The sequence below is a fragment of the Glycine soja genome, chromosome 2, assembly GCF_004193775.1.
Source record: "Glycine soja cultivar W05 chromosome 2, ASM419377v2, whole genome shotgun sequence".
Taxonomy (NCBI): Eukaryota; Viridiplantae; Streptophyta; class Magnoliopsida; order Fabales; family Fabaceae; genus Glycine; species Glycine soja.
In genome coordinates this window covers 30,855,749-30,881,196 of record NC_041003.1, presented here as the reverse complement: position 1 = coordinate 30,881,196, position 25,448 = coordinate 30,855,749, and the positions used below count along the sequence as shown (strand labels likewise).

At 36.1% G+C, this 25,448-nt stretch overlaps 1 pseudogene; it reads right to left on the bottom strand.

Annotated features, from left to right (window-relative positions):
• Window positions 1–1,264: 1,264 nt before the first annotated feature.
• LOC114374939 lies at window positions 1,265–25,123 on the bottom strand (annotated as a pseudogene).
• Window positions 25,124–25,448: the final 325 nt, after the last annotated feature.

The following is a 25,448-nucleotide window of genomic DNA, read 5'->3' as shown; positions in this document are numbered from 1 at the left end:
CAACAACCATTGAAGACTAATTTACTTTCAGACATTTAAAAAATTGTAGAAAAATCATAGTTGTAACAAAGACGACGTTAAAAGAAAATTGTGAAAAACCTTTAGGCAAACTTAAAATCTATTTAAAAGAAAGACTTATAACTTTAAAGCAATAATAATAATAATAATAATAATAACATATTAGAAAAAGAAAGACTATTTAAAAGAAAAATAAATAATACTAAAAAATTATCTAGAAAAACAAAAATGCAATTATATTTACAATGAATATTACAAAATAATAGAATATTTTATTACTATCTAGATAATATTATTTACAGAACCAAATAATTACCATTTTTTTTAAATTACTTAATATATAAAGAAAACTAATTTAAAAAAGTCCGGGGGGCCAAGGCCCCCCCTTAGTTTGCCATAGGTCCGCCCCTGCTCATTTTATTCCTTGTAAAATTATGTTTATCATTTTCAATAGATTATTCTCTTTTGCAGTTATATACTATTTTCTTTAATTCTTTCAAAATTTTCTCTTTTGAACAATGTTTATTTTTTAACCATGATCGATAAAACAAATTAAAAAAATAATCAAAATTCAATGAAAAATACTCACAAAGATAGGCAACTCTTGGATTCTCTTCCTCAATTTGAAGGGCTGCTATGACAATAGGCACAAGGCTAGCAAGTGAAGAAGGAACATCTCCACTGTCCAAATCACCTTCCCCATTTCCCAAGTCCCCATTGAAGAATTTAAAGCAGTTTTAGAATGTGCAAAAATATACACATACATACAAATTATAACTTATAAATCATCAATATGAGAGAGAGATCAAGATTGTGTACCTTCATGCATTAACCGTCTAATGGAGTTATCAGTAAATAGCGATCGTATTAGATCAACAACCTCTTGCTGGACATAAATCAAATAGCCCAACTCATCAGAAGAAGGCCAATGTAATAGTATTCATCAATTAATTTAGAGTCATAATAATATAATTATTTACCATAAATAACAATAATTTATAATTAAAGATTAGTTCCTAATAATTGATTAATGTTAATCCACCTAATTGATTAAAAATTGATATAGTTAATCTAACAAATTCATAGTAGGAGCCCTCACCAATCTTATTTGGTAACAACATACCAATCCCAAAAGTATCATTTGTGCCACAGGTGCTGGCCATGGTCCTGCCACCACTGCCACAACTAAGGTATTAAAGCCCAGTTTCTTCAGAGTTCTTCACTAAGGTATTAAAGCACAGTTTCTTCACAGCAGCTTAATCATTGTAAGCCATGAAACAGGGTTCTCAGGCACATAGCCTGCATCTTGTCCCTCAAAAACTTCCCCAGACATCCCAGCAGCTATGAAACCAAACTCATGAAACAACATATCAGTATCCTTTTCAACAGAAACCAAAAATCAAATGACACACAAAAGAAACTAAAAAAGGGAAATAAAGAATTCAACAATCATCCCATCTACACTTGCTCATCAAGGAGAGGCTTAGTTAACAGCATCAATCACCATTTGATATCTACACAAACTAAAATTAAATTCCATAACTTCCAATGCCTTAAAATTTTTGAACCATGCATCCGATGAATAAAATAACCAAATCCAGCGTTCATCCATAACAGAACAAAGTTCAGAGAAACAACTTCACTGAACAAAATGCAGAGCACAAGTTCAGATGCGAAAGGGAAGTGAAGAAAGAGAATGCAATTTCGCAACACTAACAAACAGCGAAAACACCAGGACTCGCGTTTGAATTTCCTTTTCGAAAGAAAAAAAATTAAATTGAAGAGTGGAAACAAAGAATAATGCGGAAACCCTAATGCGAGTAGAATAAAGAGTTGAGAAAAGTGCTTCGCATAATTTAGGTTTTTGTAAAGGATGAGAGATGGAGCCACCAACTTAGGTTTTTGTAAAGGATAAGAAAAACACTGTTCGCCGCTTGCATTGCGTTTATTAATTTAAGGATTTAATAATTTATAGAGCCAACAATTTAGGGTTTTGATATTATTAATTTTTTAATCAATTGAATTAAATGCTATCTTTTTTTATATTTTTTAATAATTTAGGGTTGAGTCTAACAAAAGAAAAGTTTTATTATAAATTTTTGCCTTAAATGGATTATGTTAAAGAACATACATAAATGATTTGAAGTGTGGTTCTATTACTCTTTCTTTAATAATTATTTTAATATGAGAGAAATAGTGAAAATATTGTATGTTATTGAGTTTCTGATTAACTTTCTTAAAATAATTATTTTAATATGTATTTGTTTTATTGTATTTTACTTACACTATTATTTGTAGGTAGAAACTTTTTAAATTTTATCTACACCAATGAGTTGTAGGTACAAGTTTTATAGGATTTTACCAACACCAAGTAATCATAGATCGGAGAGTGCTGGTTTCAGAGTGCTTACTCTAACTCTCTTCCGGTTCAAGTTTTCGATCTCGTTTTCAAATTTTTGGAAGGGAAGCGGAAGAAAATAAAAAGAAAAAGAATAATAGAGAAAAAATATTTAACAAATTGGAAGTTGAAACTAAACGTGAAGGAGATGATAAAGTTTATTGGTGCTTTCTCTAGTAAATTCTTTAATTTTTTGAAATACACTTTTGATTTTTTAGGTGACCATCACAAGCTACTTTCAGTATTTGGTACGCCCACGATAAGGGTTATGCATAATTTGGAATGAAATGAATAATTATTTTTCATTTTATACTTTTTTATTTTTTATTATTACATCTTTTTTATTTTTTTATACTTTAACATATTACTATTCTAAATTAAAATTGTTGTTTTAGAGTATATGTTTGTACAATTATTTATATTAAATTTCAATGAACTGAATTAAAAAAGTTTTATTAAGTAAATCTAAAAAAATATATTTAGTTGAGCATTAAAATAAATTTTGACAAAAAAAAATTCATCACTATTTAAATATAATTTTTTTTCTTTGTTTCTTCTTTCCTAAATAATTTTTTTATTAAATTTATTAACAAAAAATTCACATAATTAACAAATGAGGTTAAAAATAATAAAAAAATGACAAATGTAATAAAAACAAATTAAATGTGGATTATAATTAACTCTAAATTTAAAGACTTAAAACATAATTTTTGTGTCTGATGAAAATATTTTTATTTTTGTTTTGAAAAATTTGTTTAAAAATAATGAAAATATCATTATTTAATTATTTAAATTAAACCATTGTAACATATATTTTTAATAAATCAAATTAATATATACAAATATTTTAATTTACTTTAAATTGAATGTTAATACGATAATATAAATGTAGTAGGATTTCATAGAATTTTTAAACAATATTCTCCATTTACCTTGTTAAGAAGAAAAAAACTATTTTTTTTATTTTTAAAATAGTTAAATAAAATATATTAATTTAATTTTTTTACGATATAATTGTTTTTACCAACATTCTATAAAAATTTAGTTTAATTTTTAAATGCTTACCTTTTGAATTTATTATTGTTTATTAATTATTATATATTTTAATTAAAATATAATTAATAACTCAATATATGATTTTTTTAAAATATATAAATAATTAAAAAAAGAGTTTATATTAACATCGGTTATTTGAAAACCGATGTCGTTAAGCACTTACAACATCGGTTTTCAAATAACCGATGTTAAAACTGAATTTAGTGTGATTGTAACATCGGTTATTTTAAAACCGATGTTGTAAGTGCATAACGACATTGATTTTCAAATGATCGATGTTAAAACTAAATTATTTTAACATCGGTCATTTGAAAATCGATGTCGTTAAGCACTTACAACATCGGTTTTTCAAATAACCGATGTTAAAATCACACTAAATTCAATTTTAACATTGGTTATTTGAAAATCGATGTTATAAGTGTTTAACGACATCAGTTTTTAAATAACCGATGTTAATAGGGCAATGTTAAAACTCATTTTTTTAGTAGTGATTGAGACTTTTTGTTGACCAAGTGACCTCAATAACTTAAGAGGGGGGTGAATTAAGTTTCAAAATTTTCCCACTAAAAACTTAAATCCCTTTTTTAAATTATATGCTTAGAATGCAGAAGAAGAAGAAGAAGCAATCAATTTAACAATATTCTTTTAAATGCTCAAGACAAAGTAAACTGCAGTGAAATAACTGAGATAAGAGAAGAGAGAAATGCAAACTTGATTTATACTGGTTCAGCCACTTCCCGTGCCTACGTCCAGTCCTCAAGCAACCCACTTGAGATTTTTACTAACTTTGTAAAAAAACCTTTTTACAACTTCTGAACACCCAATGAATCCCTTTCCCTTGTGTTCAAGAAACTCACAATTCAAGAAACAACCAGTCTCTTGATTATAACTTACTTTCTGAGATAAACAGAAAGATTTCTCTCCTTTAGAGTGCATAATACAATTTGATGTTCTTGGATGAACTCTCAATAGATTTGCAAGTGTTTGCCCAAGAGTTGTTGAGAGAGCATTTGACAATGAAGTTCTCTTAGATATTTCTCTCTTACTTTTTGAAGTCAGACACACATATATATAAGCCATTCATGCCTTTTTAAAAATGGTTTGAAGAGATGTGTCTTTTAAAAAAAAAATTCTGACATTCTTCACTGGTAATCAATTACAAGTTTTTGGTAATCGATTACAGGTTTCTGGTAATCGATTACACGGTTATATTTTGAAGGGTCATATGACTTTTCAAATTGAATTTCAAGAGTACTGTTGCTGGTAATCTACACATTCAAAATTCAAATTTCAAACCCTTTTAAGAAGTTGATTTGCAAACTTGTCTTCTGGTATTCGATTACACTGCCTGGTAATCAATTACCAGAGCCTTGACATGTTGGAAACAATGTGTTTTGAGGCAAAAGCTGATCTTAAATGAATCTTGAAGCAATGCTTGTTTGTTGAAGCAACCTTGTCTTAATCTTGAAGTAATGCTTAACCTTTGAATGCTTGTTAAAGTGATCTTGAAAGCAACCTTGCTTGATTATTCTTTGATATCATCAATATCATGTATTCATACATTCACAGTCTCCCCTTTTTTGGTGATGACAATCATTATCAAGTGAATTCTTCTCAGCATCATCAAAACTTGCATTATTCACACTTTTTAGAACTTTTACATTTAGCTCCTTTCTTATAAATGTTTTGGCAAGAGCCAACAAATGATTCACTACATGTGTAAAATGCTTTTGCACATCAGAAATGCTTTCTCTCGACAACATTCTAAATATTTTGTATTCTTAAATGAGAGTGTTCTTTCTTGCCCTCTTGACTTCCGTAGTATGAGTCACTTCTAAGATTTTCCAAATTTCTCTGGCATTTGCACATTGAGGAACAAAATAAAACTCATCAAGCATTAAAGCAGAGGCAATAATATTTTTAGCTCTAACATTATATTGAGCACACCTATTTTCTTTCAGTGTCCAAGAATTAAAGTCTTTTTCTATCTCTTTTCCATTAATAAAAACTTTAGGAATGTAAGAACCATTTACAATGGCATTTCATACTCCTCTATCAATGGATTCAAGGATAATTCTCATGTGTACTTTCCAAAAAGGATAGTTTTCTTTAGTAAAATGAGAGGGTTGATTTATAGAAGCACCTTCCGCAAAGGTTTGATGAGTTCCAGCCCTTATGAGGATCTTTTTCGAAAACCGTTTGATGATTATCAAATAAAGCTTTGATCATCAATTGTTAGAAATAATGGCAGGAATTATCATAACCAAGAAGGGGGGGTGAATTGGTTTTAAAACGATTTATGATCCCAAATGAAAACTTTCGCAAATACTTTCCTTAATCCAATTAATCTAAGAGATTTTTGGTGTGTTGCAAATATGCCTTGATTCCTTAAACTCAATCAAACACTTACCCAATTGTGAACAACAATTTTTCAAAGCTCAAAGGATAAAAATATTATGCAAGAAGCAATACAAGAGATTAAAGGTTAAATAAAAAAGATGCACACAACAATTTATACTGGTTTGGTTTCTAGGAAATCTACATCCTGTTGATTCAAGCAACCCACTTGAATTTTTCCACTATAACCTTTTGAGTTACAAACAAACTCACAAGCAAATGCACACCACAAATGCCTAATCTCTTGAAAACCTATCGAGATCTAAAACACATGTAGAAAACCCAATACATGGAAACCATTCAGAATCTTACTCAATGAAAACAAAATCGCAATCAAGGAAAGATTTCACCTTGTCTGTGAAAGATATGAAAGTTTCGAAATGCTCCCTATGTAGCTTCAAACTACTCTTCATGATCCATGCCAAGATCCATTGAATCCATGTGAAATGATGTTTTTAGTCAAGGATCAAGGTGGTGGTGACACTCTAAGGTTTTTAGAAAAAATATTGGAGAAAATGGTGTCACACCAAAAATCCATTGAAAAACTCATTTTTATAACCTCAAAACTAAAATAATTGATTATGCCATAAAGATAGTCTACTATATTGTTTTTTGCATTACTTGGGTTTTCTGAAAAACATATAGTCGAATATATTACCATTTAATCGATTGTTTGGGAAAGTGAAAATTTCTTCAGAATTAGATAGTTGATTAGATACTTCAGATAGTCAACTATCTGTGGGCTGTTCTCAATTCTGAGAATTCAAAGGCTCAATATAGTCGACTATAATAGCATATAGTCAATTATCATGATGCAAAGTTGAAACTTAGTGATTTTAAAAGCTAAGTGATGAATTTCAATTCTTTAAGGCTTAAGATCAAATCAATGCAATGATTAACATGTAGAGTAATATTGATCTACTTCTCCTAGTCTAGGATGCATGTATGCATGATTTACCACACACATTCATGCATAAGTGCAAACAAACATCTTAATAATGACTAAGGCTTCTCAATACAAAATACATCATCATCATCATCAAAATAAACTAAGTCTTCAACTTCATCCACTCTTTATATTTAAAATATGTATTTAATAAACATTTTAGTATTTAAGAATTCAGAAACTTAACTATGATTATTGTTTTTAAAAAATCTGAAATCTAAATCTAAATTTAAAGAATAATTATAAAATAAGTTAGAATATTAAAAATCCTACTTGACTATATTATTTATTCAATTAAATAAGTTATTTTATTTCATAAATAAAAACAAATTAAAAACTAATTTTGATCTCACAATAAATAAACAAAATATAAAATAAACAAAAGTATATTTTAATCTTAAAATAATATATATATATATATATGTATATATATATATATATATTATAAATTTGAAAAAAAGTTAGAGGGATGCCCTTATGACCACAAGGAGGTCCGTCCTGAAAGTAATCAAAATTGATTTCTACAGGAAATGCTAAAAATGATTGAAATATATTAGAAATCACAAAATATTGTGGATTCTAAATTCTATTTAATGACTTTCTCTCTTGACTTTGTAATTTTTAATTAATTTTAACAATAGAAAATAGCATGTTAGTAGGAGTGTTTTAAAAACCCAAAGGTTTGTCACAGGGGTGTAAGGTCCCAATGCGTTTATAGGTGTGAGATTGATTTATTTAGCGAAAAACCTGTGTTTGATTCCTACCTGTTCAAAATTCTAACGGCTGTCACACACCATGAGCAAGATTAGTCTCTGATTTAGTGAGTTGAGAATAACACTCCCCAAATTGCAATGTGAATAATACTATACATAAGAGTAATGATTTGTGAACACTCTACCTCTCCAAGTATTCAGTTAACACTCATCATTTTTATTTATTGTTAATTTTTAACATGATATCACCTATCACATTTATATATATTTTTTTATCTTCTAGCATTTTCTCTCACATCCATGGGATAGGCTTTGTTACCATTTATGGGCAATTTTTCTTAAGAAAATTACAGAAATTAAGTAGATTTTAAAAAATTACGGACATAAATAAATTATGTTTTAAAACACGACTTTAAATAAAGAGGTTGTGTTTTAAAGATGATTTGTTATAAGCTAAATGACTTATTTGGCTTTTTATCTTATTTTTTAGTTCAGTTTAGTATTTTATCTTTTAAAAAAAATTATACGATTCTTTATCTTACTTTTTTTTAATTCAATTTGATCCTTTATCATATTTTTTTGTTCAATTTAGTCCTTCAGTTTATTTAAGATTGACATCACTAATAATTTAAAAATGAATTTTTTTGTTTATTTTTAACAAAAGAAGTTCGTTCTTAAATAATTAATGACATCAAACTTAAATGGATCGAAGGACTAAACTAAAAAAAAGATAAATGACCAAAATAAACTTTATAAAAGATAAAGAACTAAACTAAATAAAAAAATAGGATAAATGAAAAAATTGAACTTTAAAAAAAAAGATCTAATTGATCCAAAAAATAAGATAAAGTACCAAATATGTCATTCAACCTTTGTTATATAATATTTTTTTAATTTAAATTAAAGAAGTTGTGTTTATAAATACTATTTTTCATTTGTTTTATTTAAAGTTGTGTTTCAAAACAAGACATATTATATATTTATTTATTTAAATTAATTTGCATTAAAAAACACAACTTTCATATTTATTATTTTTACTATTTATGATAAAACACGACTTCTTCTATTGTGAATTAAAAGTGTGGTTAATTTAGAGAATACAAATGCAGAAGATAAAAATAAAATAAAAATTTAATTAAAGTAAAATATAGGAAATGTGAAACCCATAGAAAATTCACACAATTTCTTCTCTATTTCTCTTCTCTTTACCCTGGACCAAGCACACCCTAATTGAAACTCTTGCTCTTGTGAAAGAAAATGACACCAAATCGAGCTAATGTTGTCTCATGGACACCAAGGAATTTGAGTGAAAGGAAATGAAATTGAAGTATGTTATTTTTGAAGACAAGACTTTAAATTTTTTTTAAGTCATGTAATGAAGTAGAATTTCAATTCATTTTTTAAATATACTTAAAATCATGTATTGTTTATTTGTAAGAATTGAAAATAATTATAAAAAAATTTATAACAACTCATGTATTCTACTAAACTTAATATTAAACTTTTTGATAATTAAAGTTGCATGTCAATACAAGACTTTTTTAAAATTAAGTTAAAAAAATGAAAATCTAGTTTTAATTCACAACTTTTGTTTAAAGTTGTAAAACACAACCTCAATAAAATAAAATAAAATAAATGAAGTTGCTTTAAAACATGACTTTTTCGTTTAAAGTCGTATTTAACTACTTATTTATTTATGTATTTTTTTTTAAATTACCATATTTTGTAATTTCGAAAAAAAAGAAACACCCCTCTTGTGTAAAACAACTGCTGAGGGACAAGATCCTCTTATAAAATTTTTTATGGGTTAATTCCACGTGTCTTTTAGCTTATGCAAACCTTACACTATAATGATCCATGGGATTGGGTAACCTAATAACCCATTGATGGGGGACCTTATTATTGAATTATTGTGACCGCCTATTTTTTTGATAGGCTTAGGTTGCCTAGCATAAGCCACAAAAAATAAGATAAAAATATAGAATGCAAAAATGTTGACCTATACACAAAAAGAATTTATTATATATTAAAAGAGATTAAATTATATCGGTATAATTTTGATAACTATTATATTATTTTATAACTTTGAACTAATAAAACTCCCTGTTAAATTAAAAATTCTTTTCACATTGATCACATATGCAAAATTATATTAATACAAAATCATTTGATATCTGGTTTATATAGATTAAAATCGACCTAATATAAACATTTTAAAATATACTAAAATATAGATGATTTGATTACCTTCTTGTTATTGTTCAATTTTGACAAAATTTGACACACAATCTTGATAATATGTAGATATAATTCAACGGTTAGATTAATAAAAATCATACTCTATACTAAGTTATAAATTAAAATAGTATAATAGTTGTCAAAATTACACTTTCGTAATTTGATCTCTCCTCATATATAATAGTTTCTTCTACGAGCTCTATTATCAAATATATATATATATATATATATATATATATATATATATATATATATATATATATATATAAGCTCTATTATCAAATATATATATATATATATATATATATATATATATATATATATATTTGTAAAAATTGTAAATTAAAATTTGAATTTACCAGAATAGATACATGTCGATGGGATGTTATCATACTTTAGTAAATATTGATTATATTTAATTTTTGCAAACACTTTTTATGATATTTTTTATCTCTTTTTATTATATCATCTATTTTATTTGTTTTTTTTTCCTTTTATCTTTCTTTTAATCTTAAAAATTAATAATTGTAAAAAAGAGTTGAAAGAATAGATTTTTGTGTTAACCTGACGCTTTCAGATCAAAAATCCAACTTAGCACATCTAATATAGTTGGTGAATTCCTTACTTGAATCACCTTAAAAGCCCAACTTCTCTCACAGTTATATAATTATATATTTTTTTTGGATTTGTTCTTTTATTTAAATTAACATGCAATTTTTGTCTCTTTTAGACAAAGGGTTGTGGCGGGGTTTCATAAATAACAAACTTTGCATAAAGAATAATAATAAAAAGGTTGTCATTACAAGTTATGACTATACAGTGCTATAATATTTGTTTATCACGTAGTTTAATATTGTCTTTTAAACGGAAAAAGTTCCATGACAACGACAGTCTACCCATTTTACAAGTTAATTTAGAAACACACATATAACAATATTGTTAATCAAAAGATATTTGAGTCTTAAGACAAATCACAATATTTAATTATTTTGATAGATGTAAATAAATACAAAGGTCAAATGTTATTGTGCCTTATATGATACTAGAACATGTTTTGTGAATCTACGTCTGACATTTCAAACGATAACAAGCCAAAGTCATGATCTGATATAATATTAAATGATGACATTTAAGACTTTATTTAATATTCCATGTCTGAAATTTCGCAAAACATTCTCCTAGGATCTGTGGAATCTGATGAAGAATAAATGAAGTCTAAGTTCTGAAATTCACTAATCGCCATCAAAAGAAGCACTGATCTGCTACACATATCTGCTCTGACACAAAAGGAAGTGATTTCATGCTAGAGTATTCAACACAATAACCAAGAAGAGTAGTCTTTCAGCATGAAGAAGTATGTGTATTTAATGAAAGCATTAAATTCTGAACGACCATATTTTTCATACGCAAACTAAAGAACAAATCTATCCGTTTAGAGACAAGGGACATTTGTTGAAGAATGCCTATAAAAAGCTTTGAAAACTTGAAGAATGAAATGAAGCGCTCATATTCAAATTATTTCTATAAAAAGCTATCTGTAAATTCTTGTAAAGTTTAGAATAACTCTAAAAAAACTTTGATTATCTTGAGAGAAAAGACTACTTGTTGAGATTGTATATCCATGATGTGAATCCCCCTTGCCTTGCTTCAATTTGGATAAATTCTAGAATGAAATTAGCACACCAATTGAACCAAAAACACATTTTAACTTTTATTCGTTTCACAACCTACAGAACTCGGATTGGGACGATTCCAAATCGAGATGAAAGAGGACATTCTGAAATGCAATTTATGCGCAAAAAAATCCCAAAAAAGGCTAAGTAAAACGACAGATATGCAAATAAGAAACTCGAACAAAATTATAGAATTAGCATTGTGGAAATTAACAAGGACACTGAAAATACGAAAGGAAGAACAAGATAGACACCACAAACAATGATGTCTGATAAGCCTTGAGAATCACCACAAAAAATTCTTGATAAGATCAAATGGTTCAAGGAAGAACCCTAGCAGAGACAATTCTCACGCTTCAATGATAAACCAACCAAAAGTCCCTTTCCATTCACTTCACAATTGATTTGTACAAATTAGTTATTGTGTACTTGGTAGAAAATAAAAGAAACATAGAATCTCAACATTGTAAGCATAACTAAAATGCCTTAGTGGTTAAGTAAGGCATAATTAAGCTTGAGGTCGAAGTCTCAAAACTAGCTACAAGCACTTTATTATTATCATTTTTATTAAATTCCTTAGTCAATAATTGTCTTCTATTCTCACTCTAAGCAAACAATACATATAACTAGCAACCCACGCATGCAGGCCTCCAGTCACCTAGTTCAAATGTTACCTTTTTCCTTCCTTTGACATATCTTTAAATTGAGAAATTTTAGGTAAAGGCAACAAATCCAAAGGAGTCAAAGGATTAGAACCATAAATAATTTCAAAATGGTGATATTTGAGTAGTATTATGTACAACCCTATTATAAGCAAATTCAACATGTGGTAAACACTCTTCCCAAGTCCTAAGATTTTTCTTAATGACAGCTCTAAGAAGAGTAGAAAGAGTTCTATTGACCACCTCAGTTTGTCCATCGGTTTGGGGATGACATGTAGTTGAAAAAAAAATTTAGTTCCAATCTTACCCCACAAAGTCCGCAAAAAATGACTAAGAAATTTGGAATCTTGGTCACTTACAATACTCCTATGTAAACCATGCAATCTTACCACCTCTTTGAAGAACAAATCAACAACATGACAAGTGTCATCTACCTTCTTGCATGCTATGAAGTGAGCCATCTTAGAAAACCTGTCAACCACCACAAAAATTAAGTCCTTTCCTCCCTTGGACCGAGGCAAACCTAGAACAAAATCCATTGAAATGTCAATCCAAGGATGTTTAGGAACTAGCAATAGAGTATACAAACCATGTGGCATGACCTTGGATTTACCTTTCTTGCAAACAAGACATTTATCACAAAACTTATGCACATCATGCTTCATGTGAGGCCAATAGAAATGCTTATGCAAGGTGTCATATGTCTTTTGTTTCCTAAAGTGCCCCATTAAGCCCCCTTCATGTGCCTCTCTAATAAGCAAGTCCCTAACTGAACCCACCCTTAGGCACACAAAGTCTCTTGTCCCTTAACAAATACCCATCATGCCTAAAATACCCATCAGATGCAGTATGAGAACATGTTTGATATATATCAGAAAAGTTAGCATCATGGTCATACAATTCCTTAATGCACTCTGTCGCAACGTGCCTTTTTGCGGGCGAGCGAAGGAGAGGCTCACGGGTGAGCTTTCCAAAGGAGGAAAGATGCGCGGAGTCGCCACCAACGTTTATTTGTGGGAAACGTCGGAAAAACCGAAGGAAACCGGTCAAAAAGAAAATTCTAAGTTTGGGAGTTGTATTTACGCTTGAGGAAGGTATTAGCACCTCTCACGTTTGTCTCAAAGGACAACAGCCTATTTTTTAGAATTGTGCAAATTGTGTTGCCTTAACTTTTATTTCTTTTTATTTTTTGAGGTCGACAAAAGCGGGGCTTTTGCTCCTACGTACCCTCCATCAAAGAAGAAATCAGACCTACGTAGTTCTTTCTTATGCGTGAATCAAGTGATTCTTTTACTTTGAAAGGTGATCATTTTAAGGCGTTGGACCTTAAAAATGATCCATTTTACTTGGTAAGAAACTGAAATGATAAACTTTCAAAATCCTATTTTTTGTAGACGAGCTTGACTAGGCGAGTTGATTTTAGCCTTAGTTTCACTTTAGTTTATTAGTCAATTCAATTAAGAATGAGAAATCCCAAAGAGAAAACGTCCGATTGATTTTTTTTCGCTTTATTTTACTAAAAGGTATTTTTTGATTATTATATTATTATTTTACCTCTGTTTTGATTTCCAACTTGGTTACGGCACGACCGAACGATCGGAATTCATTTTAACCAAAATTAACGGATGATACAATTCAAATGATCGGTGGAAATTTATTTTATTTTTAGATTAAGCGAGAAATGACTTAAATAAATGGCTTAAGCACATCAAAAGGGGTATAAAAAGCAAATGAAAACGAGAATAAAAATACATGAAAACAAAATGTGGACCACCACGGGTACATAGAATGAATTGAAAAGCTCGGTTTGAGGTACTTACCCGTTGAAGACTGAAGAAAACAAAGAACGAACGATGAATGTTGAAGAACAGTCGAGAATCTTCGCATAATTACTCACGGAAACGTTACGGAAGCGCCTCGGCTTGGATTTTCTTCACGGAAATAATTTTCCTCAGCAATTTCGAGAGAGGGAGAAGTGCCAAGAAGGCTGAACCCTTTTCTTCTTCACTCCTCCCCCTATTTATAGCAAAATAGGGGAGGAGCTTGTCACCCAGCTCGCCCAGGCGAGCAAGGTTGCTTCCTCTAGAAGCAACAGCCTTCTGGAGGAAGGATCTGGAAGGCCCAAGTGGGCCAGATTGCTATTTGTACCCCCCTTTTTACTAAATGCACCCCTTCTATTTTTTTGGTAATTCTTTTTCCGTAACATTATGAAACTTTACGAATTTCGTAACGATACTTATTTCCCTTCCGCAAGGTTACGAATCCTTACGGATTATGTATTTACTCTTTTTTAGCTTTCGAAGAAGTTACGGAAACTCACAGATTGCGCAAAACACCTCTTTTCGATTTTCGTCACATTACGGAATTTTCACGAATCGTGTAAGCCTGTTTCCTTTTGATTCTCGGCACGTCTCGAGACTTCACATATTGTGCAACAAAGGGCGCCAAGTATCTCGAAGCGGCCAATCAAAGGTTGTATATCATCAAATAATAATCCCCGGACGAAATTAAGGTATGACAGTTGCCCCTCTTTACTTACCTCTCATCGGAGATAAGAGGAAAGCAAAGATAGGACACTGATTTCGTCCGTCCTACCCTTTCCATGATGATGACTCTCGTCTCTACTCCTTCTTTTTTTTCTTCTGCACAAAACAAAATACAAACAACAACAAGAACAACGAATATAATATGCACATGTTTGGCGAAGGAACCGATCTGGAAAACAACAAAAGAACCTATTTCCCAGTCACCAGAGGCTTCGCGCTTGATAATGGAGGACACATGAACAGCGCTAGGCAATGACATTCATGGGGCTCTGAACAAAGGTGGAGTATGGAGGATTGCCTTGAGGGTCCGCACTTAGACAATCATGAAACATAGCTCCAAACTCGAAGGTGGAGGGCACATGAACAGCGCTAGGCAATAACATTCATGAGGCTCCGAAAATAGGGGAGAATGGAGGATTGCCTTAAGGGTCCGCACTTAGGCAATCATGAAACACAACTCCAAACTCGAAGGAGGAGGACACATGAACAGCGCTAGGCAATAACATTAATGGGGCTCCGAAAAAAGGGTGAGAATGGAGGATTGCCTTGAGGGTCCACACTTAGGCAATCATGAAACACAGCTCCAAACTCGAAAATGGAGGACACATGAACAGCGCTAGGCAATAACATTCATGGGGCTCCGAAAAAGGGTGAGAATGGAGGATTGCCTTGAGGGTCCGCACTTAGGCAATCATGAAACACAGCTCCAAACTCGAAAATGGAGGACACATGAACAGCGCTAGGCAATAAAATTCATGGGGCTCCAAAAAAGGGTGAGAATGGAGGATTGCCTTGAGGGTCCGCACTTAGGCAATCATGAAACACAGCTCCAAACTCGAAAGTGGAGGACACATGAACAGCGCTAGGCAATAACATTCATGGGGCTCCGAAAAAAGGGTGAGAATGGAGGATTGCCTTGAGGGTCCGCACTTAGGCAATCATGAAACACAGCTCCAAACTCGAAAGTGGAGGACACATGAACAGCCCTAGGCAATAACATTCATGGGGCTCCGAAAAAAGGGGGAGAATGGAGGATTGCCTTGAGGGTCCGCACTTAGGCAATCATGAAACACAGCTCCAAACTCGAAAGTGGAGGACACATGAACAGCGCTAGGCAATAACATTCATGGGGCTCCGAAAAAAGGGTGAGAATGGAGGATTGCCTTGAGGGTCCGCACTTAGGCAATCATGAAACACAGCTCCAAACTCGAAAATGGAGGACACATGAACAGCGCTAGGCAATAACATTCATGGGGCTTCGAAAAAGGGTGAGAATGGAGGATTGCCTTGAGGGTCCGCACTTAGGCAATCATGAAACACATCTCCAAACTCGAAAGTGGAGGACACATGAACAGCCCTAGGCAATAACATTCATGGGGCCCCAAAAAAAGGGGGAGAATGGAGGATTGCCTTGAGGGTCCGCACATAGGCAATCATGAAACACAGCTCCAAACTCGAAAGTGGAGGACACATGAACAGCCCTAGGCAATAACATTCATGGGGCTCCGAAAAAAGGGGGAGAATGGAGGATTGCCTTGAGGGTCCGCACTTAGGCAATCATGAAACACAGCTCCAAACTCGAAAGTGGAGGACACATGAACAGCGCTAGGCAATAACATTCATGGGGCTCCGAAAAAAGGGGGAGAATGGAGGATTGCCTTGAGGGTCCGCACTTAGGCAATCATGAAACACAGCTCCAAACTCGAAAATGGAGGACACATGAACAGCGCTAGGCAATAACATTCATGGGGCTTCGAAAAAGGGTGAGAATGGAGGATTGCCTTGAGGGTCCGCACTTAGGCAATCATGAAACACATCTCCAAACTCGAAAGTGGAGGACACATGAACAGCCCTAGGCAATAACATTCATGGGGCCCCAAAAAAAAGGGGAGAATGGAGGATTGCCTTGAGGGTCCGCACATAGGCAATCATGAAACACAGCTCCAAACTCGAAAGTGGAGGACACATGAACAGCCCTAGGCAATAACATTCATGGGGCTCCGAAAAAAGGGGGAGAATGGAGGATTGCCTTGAGGGTCCGCACTTAGGCAATCATGAAACACAGCTCCAAACTCGAAAGTGGAGGACACATGAACAGCGCTAGGCAATAACATTCATGGGGCTCCGAAAAAAGGGTGAGAATGGAGGATTGCCTTGAGGGTCCGCACTTAGGCAATCATGAAACACAGCTGCAAACTCGAAAATGGAGGACACATGAACAGCGCTAGGCAAAAACATTCATGGGGCTTCGAAAAAGGGTGAGAATGGAGGATTGCCTTGAGGGTCCGCACTTAGGCAATCATGAAACACATCTCCAAACTCGAAAGTGGAGGACACATGAACAGCCCTAGGCAATAACATTCATGGGGCCCCAAAAAAAGGGGGAGAATGGAGGATTGCCTTGAGGGTCCGCACATAGGCAATCATGAAACACAGCTCCAATCTCGAAAGTGGAGGACACATGAACAGCGCTAGGCAATAACATTCATGAGGCTCCGAAAAAAGGGTGAGAATGGAGGATTGCCTTGAGGGTCCGCACTTAGGCAATCATGAAACACAGCTCCAAACTCGAAAATGGAGGACACATGAACAGCGCTAGGCAATAACATTCATGGGGCTCCGAAAAAGGGTGAGAATGGAGGATTGCCTTGAGGGTCCGCACTTAGGCAATCATGAAACACAACTCCAAACTCGAAAATGGAGGACACATGAACAGCGATAGGCAATAACATTCATGGGGCTCCAAAAAAAGGTGAGAATGGAGGATTGCCTTGAGGGTCCACACTTAGGCAATCATGAAACACAGCTCCAAACTCGAAAATGGAGGACACATGAACAGCGCTAGGCAATAACATTCATGGGGCTCCGAAAAAAGGGTGAGAATGGAGGATTGCCTTGAGGGTCCGTAGTTAGGCAATCATGAAACACAACTCCAAACTCGAAAGTGGAGGACACATGAACAGCCCTAGGCAATAACATTCATGGGGCTCCGAAAAACGGTGAGAATGGAGGATTGCCTTGAGGGTCCTCACTTAGGCCATCATGAAACACAACTCCAAACTCGAAAATGGAGGACACATGAACAGCGCTAGGCACTAACATTCATGGGGCTCCAAAAAAGGGTGGTTGGCAGGACCAAACAGTCTACCGGGTTCTTCCACCTGATAGGCAAACATGCTTTTTGTAAAGAAAAATAAATCATTCGCGAGAGCACCATATCTTAGAGAAACAATATACTTGTGCCACGGGTAATTTTCCTTGTAACCGAGAATGAAGGGCAGGATGTCAACTTTTAGCTTTTAAATGAACATGCGGAGGAAACATCGGGCTAAGCTGAAAATAAATCACTCATAGTGTATAAAACTCACACAGGCAAGTGTTTTATCCTATTCCCAAACCATAACTGCACCATGACTCTATTTTGCACACGATTTCCTATCGAATCAAAGATCAAACGTACGATCACGGACCAATAGGATTTTCTCGAGGGTAGTGTTTTTGGAGAGGAAGCTGGGTGTTTCGGTCTTTTCCTCTTTGTTCATGTGGGGTGGGATATCGCCAGTCGAGAATGACCTTTGAATGGCAATCTGAAAGGAAGAGACACCAAAAATGGGTTTTCCTTTGCCGGTAATCACTTACCTTGCCGAAAATTTATCTGGCTTGAAGAATTTCTGTCCTCTTTCTTTCATTGATCGAGAATTGCTTCTTTTCCCTTTTCACTTCCTTTCGATCTTTAATCGGGAATCCTTCCTTTTCTTTCTTTTGTTCTTTTCTTTATTTTCATCTTTTTCTTTTCTTTCTTTCCATTTCTTCCTTCTCTTTTTTTTTTTCACTTCTCCTTCCCCATCCCTTTCTTTGGGAAATCGGGTTTTAGCATTCTATTCGCTCTCCCTTGAGGAGATTCCGCTGTCCTTTGCTTCGGGGGAAAGAATGAGGATTCCCCTTTTTTATAGGCCAAGGTTCAAAAAGGTCTAAGGTTGTCAAGGTGAACCCAATCTTGATATCTGGGGCGAAACAAATTTGGGTGTCAAGGTGTCGATTTCGGGCCGAGCTTCCATATTGTTCCATAAGGCACGCGTGACAATGATGATTTGAAAACAACGTGCAAAATTAGTCATGGCTACAGCCAGGTGGGCACTCAAGCATCCTGTTTATGGCATTGTGATACTACGGTTAGGAATTTACACAGACAGACCCAACGTTTCCAAGTTATGTTCTTTCATCAGTTCAATGAATTCATCCATCCTTATCTCGGTTCATTCCGGAAAATAAACTCTTAGCATCAGTCCCTTGTTTCCAGAAGATACGTTTGCTCTTTACGAATGATTTATACTTCTTAACTATATCATGTCGACCTTCGCGATCTTTCTTTCTTTTTCCTTTTTGTTTTATTTTTATATATATTCACTAAAATTATACACCTGTGGTCCTTTATGAGGAAAACCTTTCTTTGTACATCTATATTCTTATACATGACAAACTTTTTCTGTACACGCATTGGAACTCTCTCTCTTTACGTCACACGGTCAAACCCTATTTACATTCAAAGATCTTTTTCGTTTTTCTCCAACACACACCTATGGTTTATACAAAAGTTTCTTTATATACACTCGTTGTTCACACACACAAGAATTTCTCTACACGTATTTTTTATACACAAAAAAAAACCTTCTATACACATTTTCCTTTTACATACATGTATATATAAAAACCTTTTTCTTTTCTTTATGAACATGACTTTTATTTACAACGCTTCTTTCTTTTTATTAGGATTTTTGGTTCATTTTACTTTTAGGACGACGTCCCTAAATAAAAAACTCTACATGGTTACAGAATTTCAACAAACACTATTGACAACAATGAAACAAGTACCGACGTAACAACTCAAACGATATGTATGTACAAAACAAAAGTCAAAACATGAAACAAACGTTAGTCCCTTAGCCAAACAAAAATAAGATGATATATACCAAGAAAAATGGAAACAAAAAGAAATATGGATCAAGGAATCTCCCAATCATGTGGCCCCTCTTCCTCCTAAGAAATCAAGTAAATCGGTCATCTCCTCGTCCTTGCGGGCCTCATCTGCCTCGTCGGGAGCCTCTGCCGGTGCCTCTCCTGCCCGGGCCTCAAGCCAATCTCCAGGCCATGCGACCTCTGCCCTGAACTGGTCCGGAGTAGGGCACGGAAAAGAAGTAAAGCCCTGACTCTGCAGGCTGAGACTCATCTGATAAAGACAATCATGGGTCCGTACATGTGCCCGGTGGTTGGCCGCCTGCTGGTGAACCAAATGCCGCAAATACTGCTCTGTATCAAACGATCCGACTGGACCGGCCTGATGAGGTGGCGGCACGTCTGCGGCCTGCGGAGCATCCCCCTGGGCCTGTCTCTGCGTGCAATACTTCTTAATAAAAGCTTGGGTGATGGGTGGCCGAATCACCTTGCTAGGTGCGACAGGGACCCCGAATGACTAGTAGAGTCCTTTGATCAAGGCGGGAAATCCCAGGGCCCTGTTGGACTTATCCGGGTCCAGAGGGTGCCTGGTAGGCGCCATACCTGCGAATAGATAGATGGCATCAGCGATTAACTGAGCCACGTGAATGCTCATCCGTGTCAGGATGGCGTACACCAGCTGACACTTCGGCAGGGGGAGGTCGGAATTATGATCGCTGGGCTGGATGTTGCTGAGCAGCAAAGTCATCCAGATCTGAGTCAGGGTGGTCATGTTGGTGCGCATGATCCGCACCTGTCTCCCGGCAGCAGTCCGGGCAAAATCTTGCCCCGGTATACATAGCAAATGGGCGATGGCCTCCTCATCGAACCCATCGGACCGGTTCCTCCTCTGGCCGTACTTGCACTCCTGACCCTCTTCCAGCACTAAAGGGTATCCCAGGAACTGGCTGATAGCATTTGCATCAAACGGGATCCACTGACCCCTCACCCAGGACCTCATATCTCGCACGCCCTCCTCTGTAGGTCAAGCATTGGCATAAAATTCGAGGACTATGTCTGGATCGAACTTGGCCATGGGGGTAACCAGTGATGCCCACCGCCGGCGAACTATCTCCTCCTGGAAATCGATATACTCATCATCCCTGAGCTGGACGCGTCGCTCCCGAACTAATGACCATCCCTTGATGGCCTCGAAGCGCTGCTGGTGTTCAGCGCTCCTAAAGCGGTGACTGTCATACTCGGGAGCGGAACTGGTTCCTTCGGCCGCTTTATCCTTCCTAGATCTCTTTGAGGCAAGTTTCCTCGGGGCCATTTCCTGCGAGAACAAACATTTAGAAGTTAGTTTTACAAGATAATGCTTATATTAACGCAAATATGTCATGCCAATCCCTCTGATTTAGACCAAACTCATATGATCCATTCATGCACACGCGCATGTGTAGAAAATATCCTATTACTCATGTCAACATACAAGAACATCCAACATATTCTAATTGCCATACACCTATATACATTCTGAAAAAGAAAAACACACTTTCATGCTCAAAGTTTTGCGTCAAACTTTTCACCTAAATTTATATCCTAAACATCTGCTATCACAAACTACTTACATACATTTGAAGTACGCCATACAAATTTTTACTGTTTCACTCATATTTATTTATATGCAGATTGGAAAGCTAATTACATCCTGCACATATTTGCATTCAAAAAAAGCATTCCACACTATCATACAATCATTCACACTTTGCTAGGAATTTCATACTCCTTATATTTACCTATGTATACACACTATTGCAAGGTGTTTTCCACGCTGCCTCTATGTAAAGTATCAAACATGGGGCAGCCCAAATTCGAGCAAAAACTCTCACAAGCAAATCCTAATTTTCATGTTTTTCTAACTCTAAAACCAAATTTTGGATTCCTAGCCATAAGCATGTTTCCTTGCATTGAAGCTACAAGTTTGGGTTCCTAAGCTTGGAATTGCATTTGGGCACCTATTTTGAATCTCCTATGCTGTACCTACATATAAGAAACAGTCCCACTCTCCCCATTTTACAAAATCATATTCATACATCATTGGGGCATTTCACCGAGCACTTGGTGGGTGCACGTTTCGACATAAATTGCAAGAGAATGGGGACAATGTGGCATGCCCGATTGCTTCAGAATACAGCATAGGCCTAAGGCCTTCTCATTCAAATCCTCAACTCAAGAAAACAAGCATAAAAACAAACCAAAACTGCCCCACAAATATAAGCACATTCTCACAATTTGGAGCACCAAAAGATGAAGAAAATATACCAATGGGAAGCTAAAAACATCAAGGATTGAATACTTACTTGTTGGAGTGAATTATAACACCAAAAATGAAAGCAAAAGGCAACCAAAAGTGGCTTGAGGGAGCAAGAACCGCAAGCCTTCGTGTTCTTTCTTTTGAATGAGGGGGGGGGGGGGAGTTTTTTTGGATGCCAAAACGCTCCCCTCCCTCGTTTTTATATTTTGAATGCAGGGGTTGCTCGCCCAGGCGAGCTAACCTGCCATTTTTTTTTTGGAGGGGAACATTAACCATGTCCCCTCCTTCCTTATGGGTTAGCGTTTGCCCACTTGAACCTACTTAAATTAGAATTAGGTGTCGATTACTTATTTAAAACAAACAATAGTAAAAGAAGCTGCGAACGCAAAGGATACTGGGCTGCCTTGCAGCGACGTTCTCTGTTTGTTTAGCGCCGGGAAAGGGTGGCGCTTGGTCGGTCGCGATCCTATCCTTCATTCGCTTCCATCCCTAAGTACCTGCAAGTAAGAGCCAAATGATATGCGACCAATCGTGACCGGTCATCGTCTTACCTTGGTTGATTTCTGCCATTGACTTGTCTTGACTTTTGATCGTGGCCTGAGACGATTCTGCTCCTTGCTATCACAAGATATGCATGTGCCTGTGCATGTATGAATGTTTCTAATGCGATGATTTTATTTTAGTGAAGGCTGGTTAGATTCAATTTTAAATAAGCGTTTGGGGCACCCCATACACCGAGCGAAGAGGGCTCAAGTTATAACAAATCTAAAACACAAGGTTTGAAATCAAAGGGAGGACTAAAACCTCGCCCATCTTTTCTTCTTTTAAAGGAACGAGACAAATACAGAGGAAGGGAATCCCTGGAGGAAACCAAGAAGAACAAAAACTCAGAATTAAAAGAACATGCAACGGTCCTCTCGATTGCCCCAGATTTCAAGCGTAATATCATTTAACTACATCGGAGTTCACGGGCGAGGGCAACTCCTCGCCATCCATGTGGGTGAGTATCAGAGCACCCCCAAAAAAAGCTCTTTTCACCACGAAAGGTCCTTCATAATTCGGGGCCCACTTGCCTCGATTATCTTTAACAGCGTGGGACATCTTCTTCAGCACGAGGTCCCCCTCGCTGAACTTGCCCGGGCGTACCTTCTTATCAAATGTGTTCTTTATCCTTCGTTGATACAAATTGCCATGGCTCATGGCGGCCAAACGCTTACCTTCAATAAGGTTAAGTTGGTCGTAGCGTGCTTGAGCCCATTCTGACTCTTCTAGGCCTGACTCCGCCATGATCCTCTGAGAAGGAACTTCCACCTCAAACGGGAGTACTGCTTCCATCCCATAAACTAAGGAATACGGTGTTGCCCCAGTAGAAGTTCGTACCGAGGTTCTATATCCGTGCAGGGCGAAAGGCAACATCTCATGCCAATCTTTGTATGACACTGTCATCTTTTGAACAATCTTCTTAATATTCTTATTTACAGCCTCTACAGCTCCATTCATCTTTGGCCGATAAGGGGTAGAGTTATGATGCCGGATCTTGAAGTCTTCGCACATCTCCTGCATCATCTTATTGTTTAGATTGGTGCCATTGTCAGTAATGATCTTCCTGGGGAGTCCGTATCGACAAATCAACTCTTTCTTTATGAATCTAACTACCACATTCCTTGTGACATTAGTATAAGAAGCTGCTTTGACCCATTTGGTGAAGTAATCTATCGCCACAAGAATGAAGCGGTGACCGTTCGACGCTTTGGGTTCGATGGCCCCAATGACATCTATTCCCCACATGGAAAAGGGCCAAGGGGCGGACATAAAATTCAGAGGATGTGGCGGAACATTGACATTGTCCGCGTATGCCTGACATTTATGACATTTCCTGACATGAGCGCAGCAATCGCTTTCCATGGTGAGCCAATAATAGCCGGCCCTAAGGATTTTTCTGGCCATAGCATGCCCATTGGCATGTGTCCCAAAGGAACCCTCGTGGATCTCCTCAATCATGAAGTTTTCCTCTTTGGCATCTACGCATCGTAGGAGGGTCATGTCGTGGTTTCGTTTGTACAGGATGGTACCACTTACAAAGAAACCAGTAGCCAATCTCCTCAACGTCCTTTTGTCATTGTCAGAAATCCCTGGTGGGTATTCTTTGCTCTCGACATACTGCTTGATGTCGAAATACCACGGTTTCCCATCCCGCTCTTCCTCTATTGCATAACAATATGTCGGCCTGCCTTGAGATTTGAATTCGATGTATGGCAGATCCCCGTGTGGGGCAAGTTGAAACATGGATGCTAGGGTGGCTAACGCGTCAGCCATTTGATTCTCTTCCCTAGGTATGTGGTGGAAGGAAATGTCGTCAAAGTACTTGGCTAACCTCAAGATGTGAGTTTGATAGGGTATCAACTTCGAATCCCTAGTTTCCCATTCTCCTTTTAACTGGCGTATCACCAAAGCTGAGTCTCCATACACCTTGAGTAGTTTCACATCAAAATCAATGGCCGCCTGAACCCCGAGGGCGCATGCTTCGTACTCAGCCATATTGTTGGTACAATCAAAACCTAACCTAGCCGTGAAAGGAATACACTGATCATCCGGGGATACAAGGACCGCCCCTACTCCGTGGCCCAAAGCATTGGATGCCCCATCGAAGCAAACAATCCATTTGTTTATGTCTTCGTGCGTCCGCTTCTCTTCAAACAGGGCCATGATATCTTCATCTGGGAATTCGGGGTGCATCGGTCGATAATCCTGAAGGGGTTGCTGGGCAAAATAATCCGCTAAGGCACTTCCTTTTACCGCTTTTTGGGTGACGTAAACGATATCGAATTCAGATAATAGTACCTGCCACCTAGCGATTCGTCCCGTGAGGGCCGGTTTTTCAAGGATGTATTTCACGGGATCCATTTTGGAAATAAGCCACGTGGTATGGCTGAGCATATACTGCCTAAGCCGATGTGATGCCCATACCAGAGCACAACACGTCCTTTCTAGCATTGAGTAATTCATCTCACATGCGTAAACTTCTTGCTCAGATAGTAGATGGCTTGCTCCTTTTTCCCAGAATCATCATGCTGACCCAACACGCACCCCATAGACTCGTCCAACACGGTCATGTACAGGAAAAAAGGTCTTCCTGTTACAGGTGGCATGAGCACCGGGGGATTTGCGAGACTCTGTTTGATCTTCTCGAAGGCCTCTTGGCAGTCACTGTTCCACAGGACCGCCTGGTTCTTACGTAACAGCTTAAAAATGGGCTCACAGGTAGGGGTGAGCTACGAGATAAATCTCGCGATATAGTTCAACCTGCCTAAAAACCCCCGAACCTGCTTCTCCGTGCGTGGTTCTGGCATTTCAAGGATGGCTTTTACTTTCTCGGGATCTATCTCTATCCCTTTCTGACTTACGATAAATCCTAGCAGCTTCCCCGACTTCACCCCAAAGGTGCATTTGGTTGGGTTTAGTTTTAATTGGTATTTCCGCAACCTTCCAAACAGCTTACGCAGATTGACAACGTGTTCGTCCTCAGTCCGAGACTTAGCAATCATGTCATCT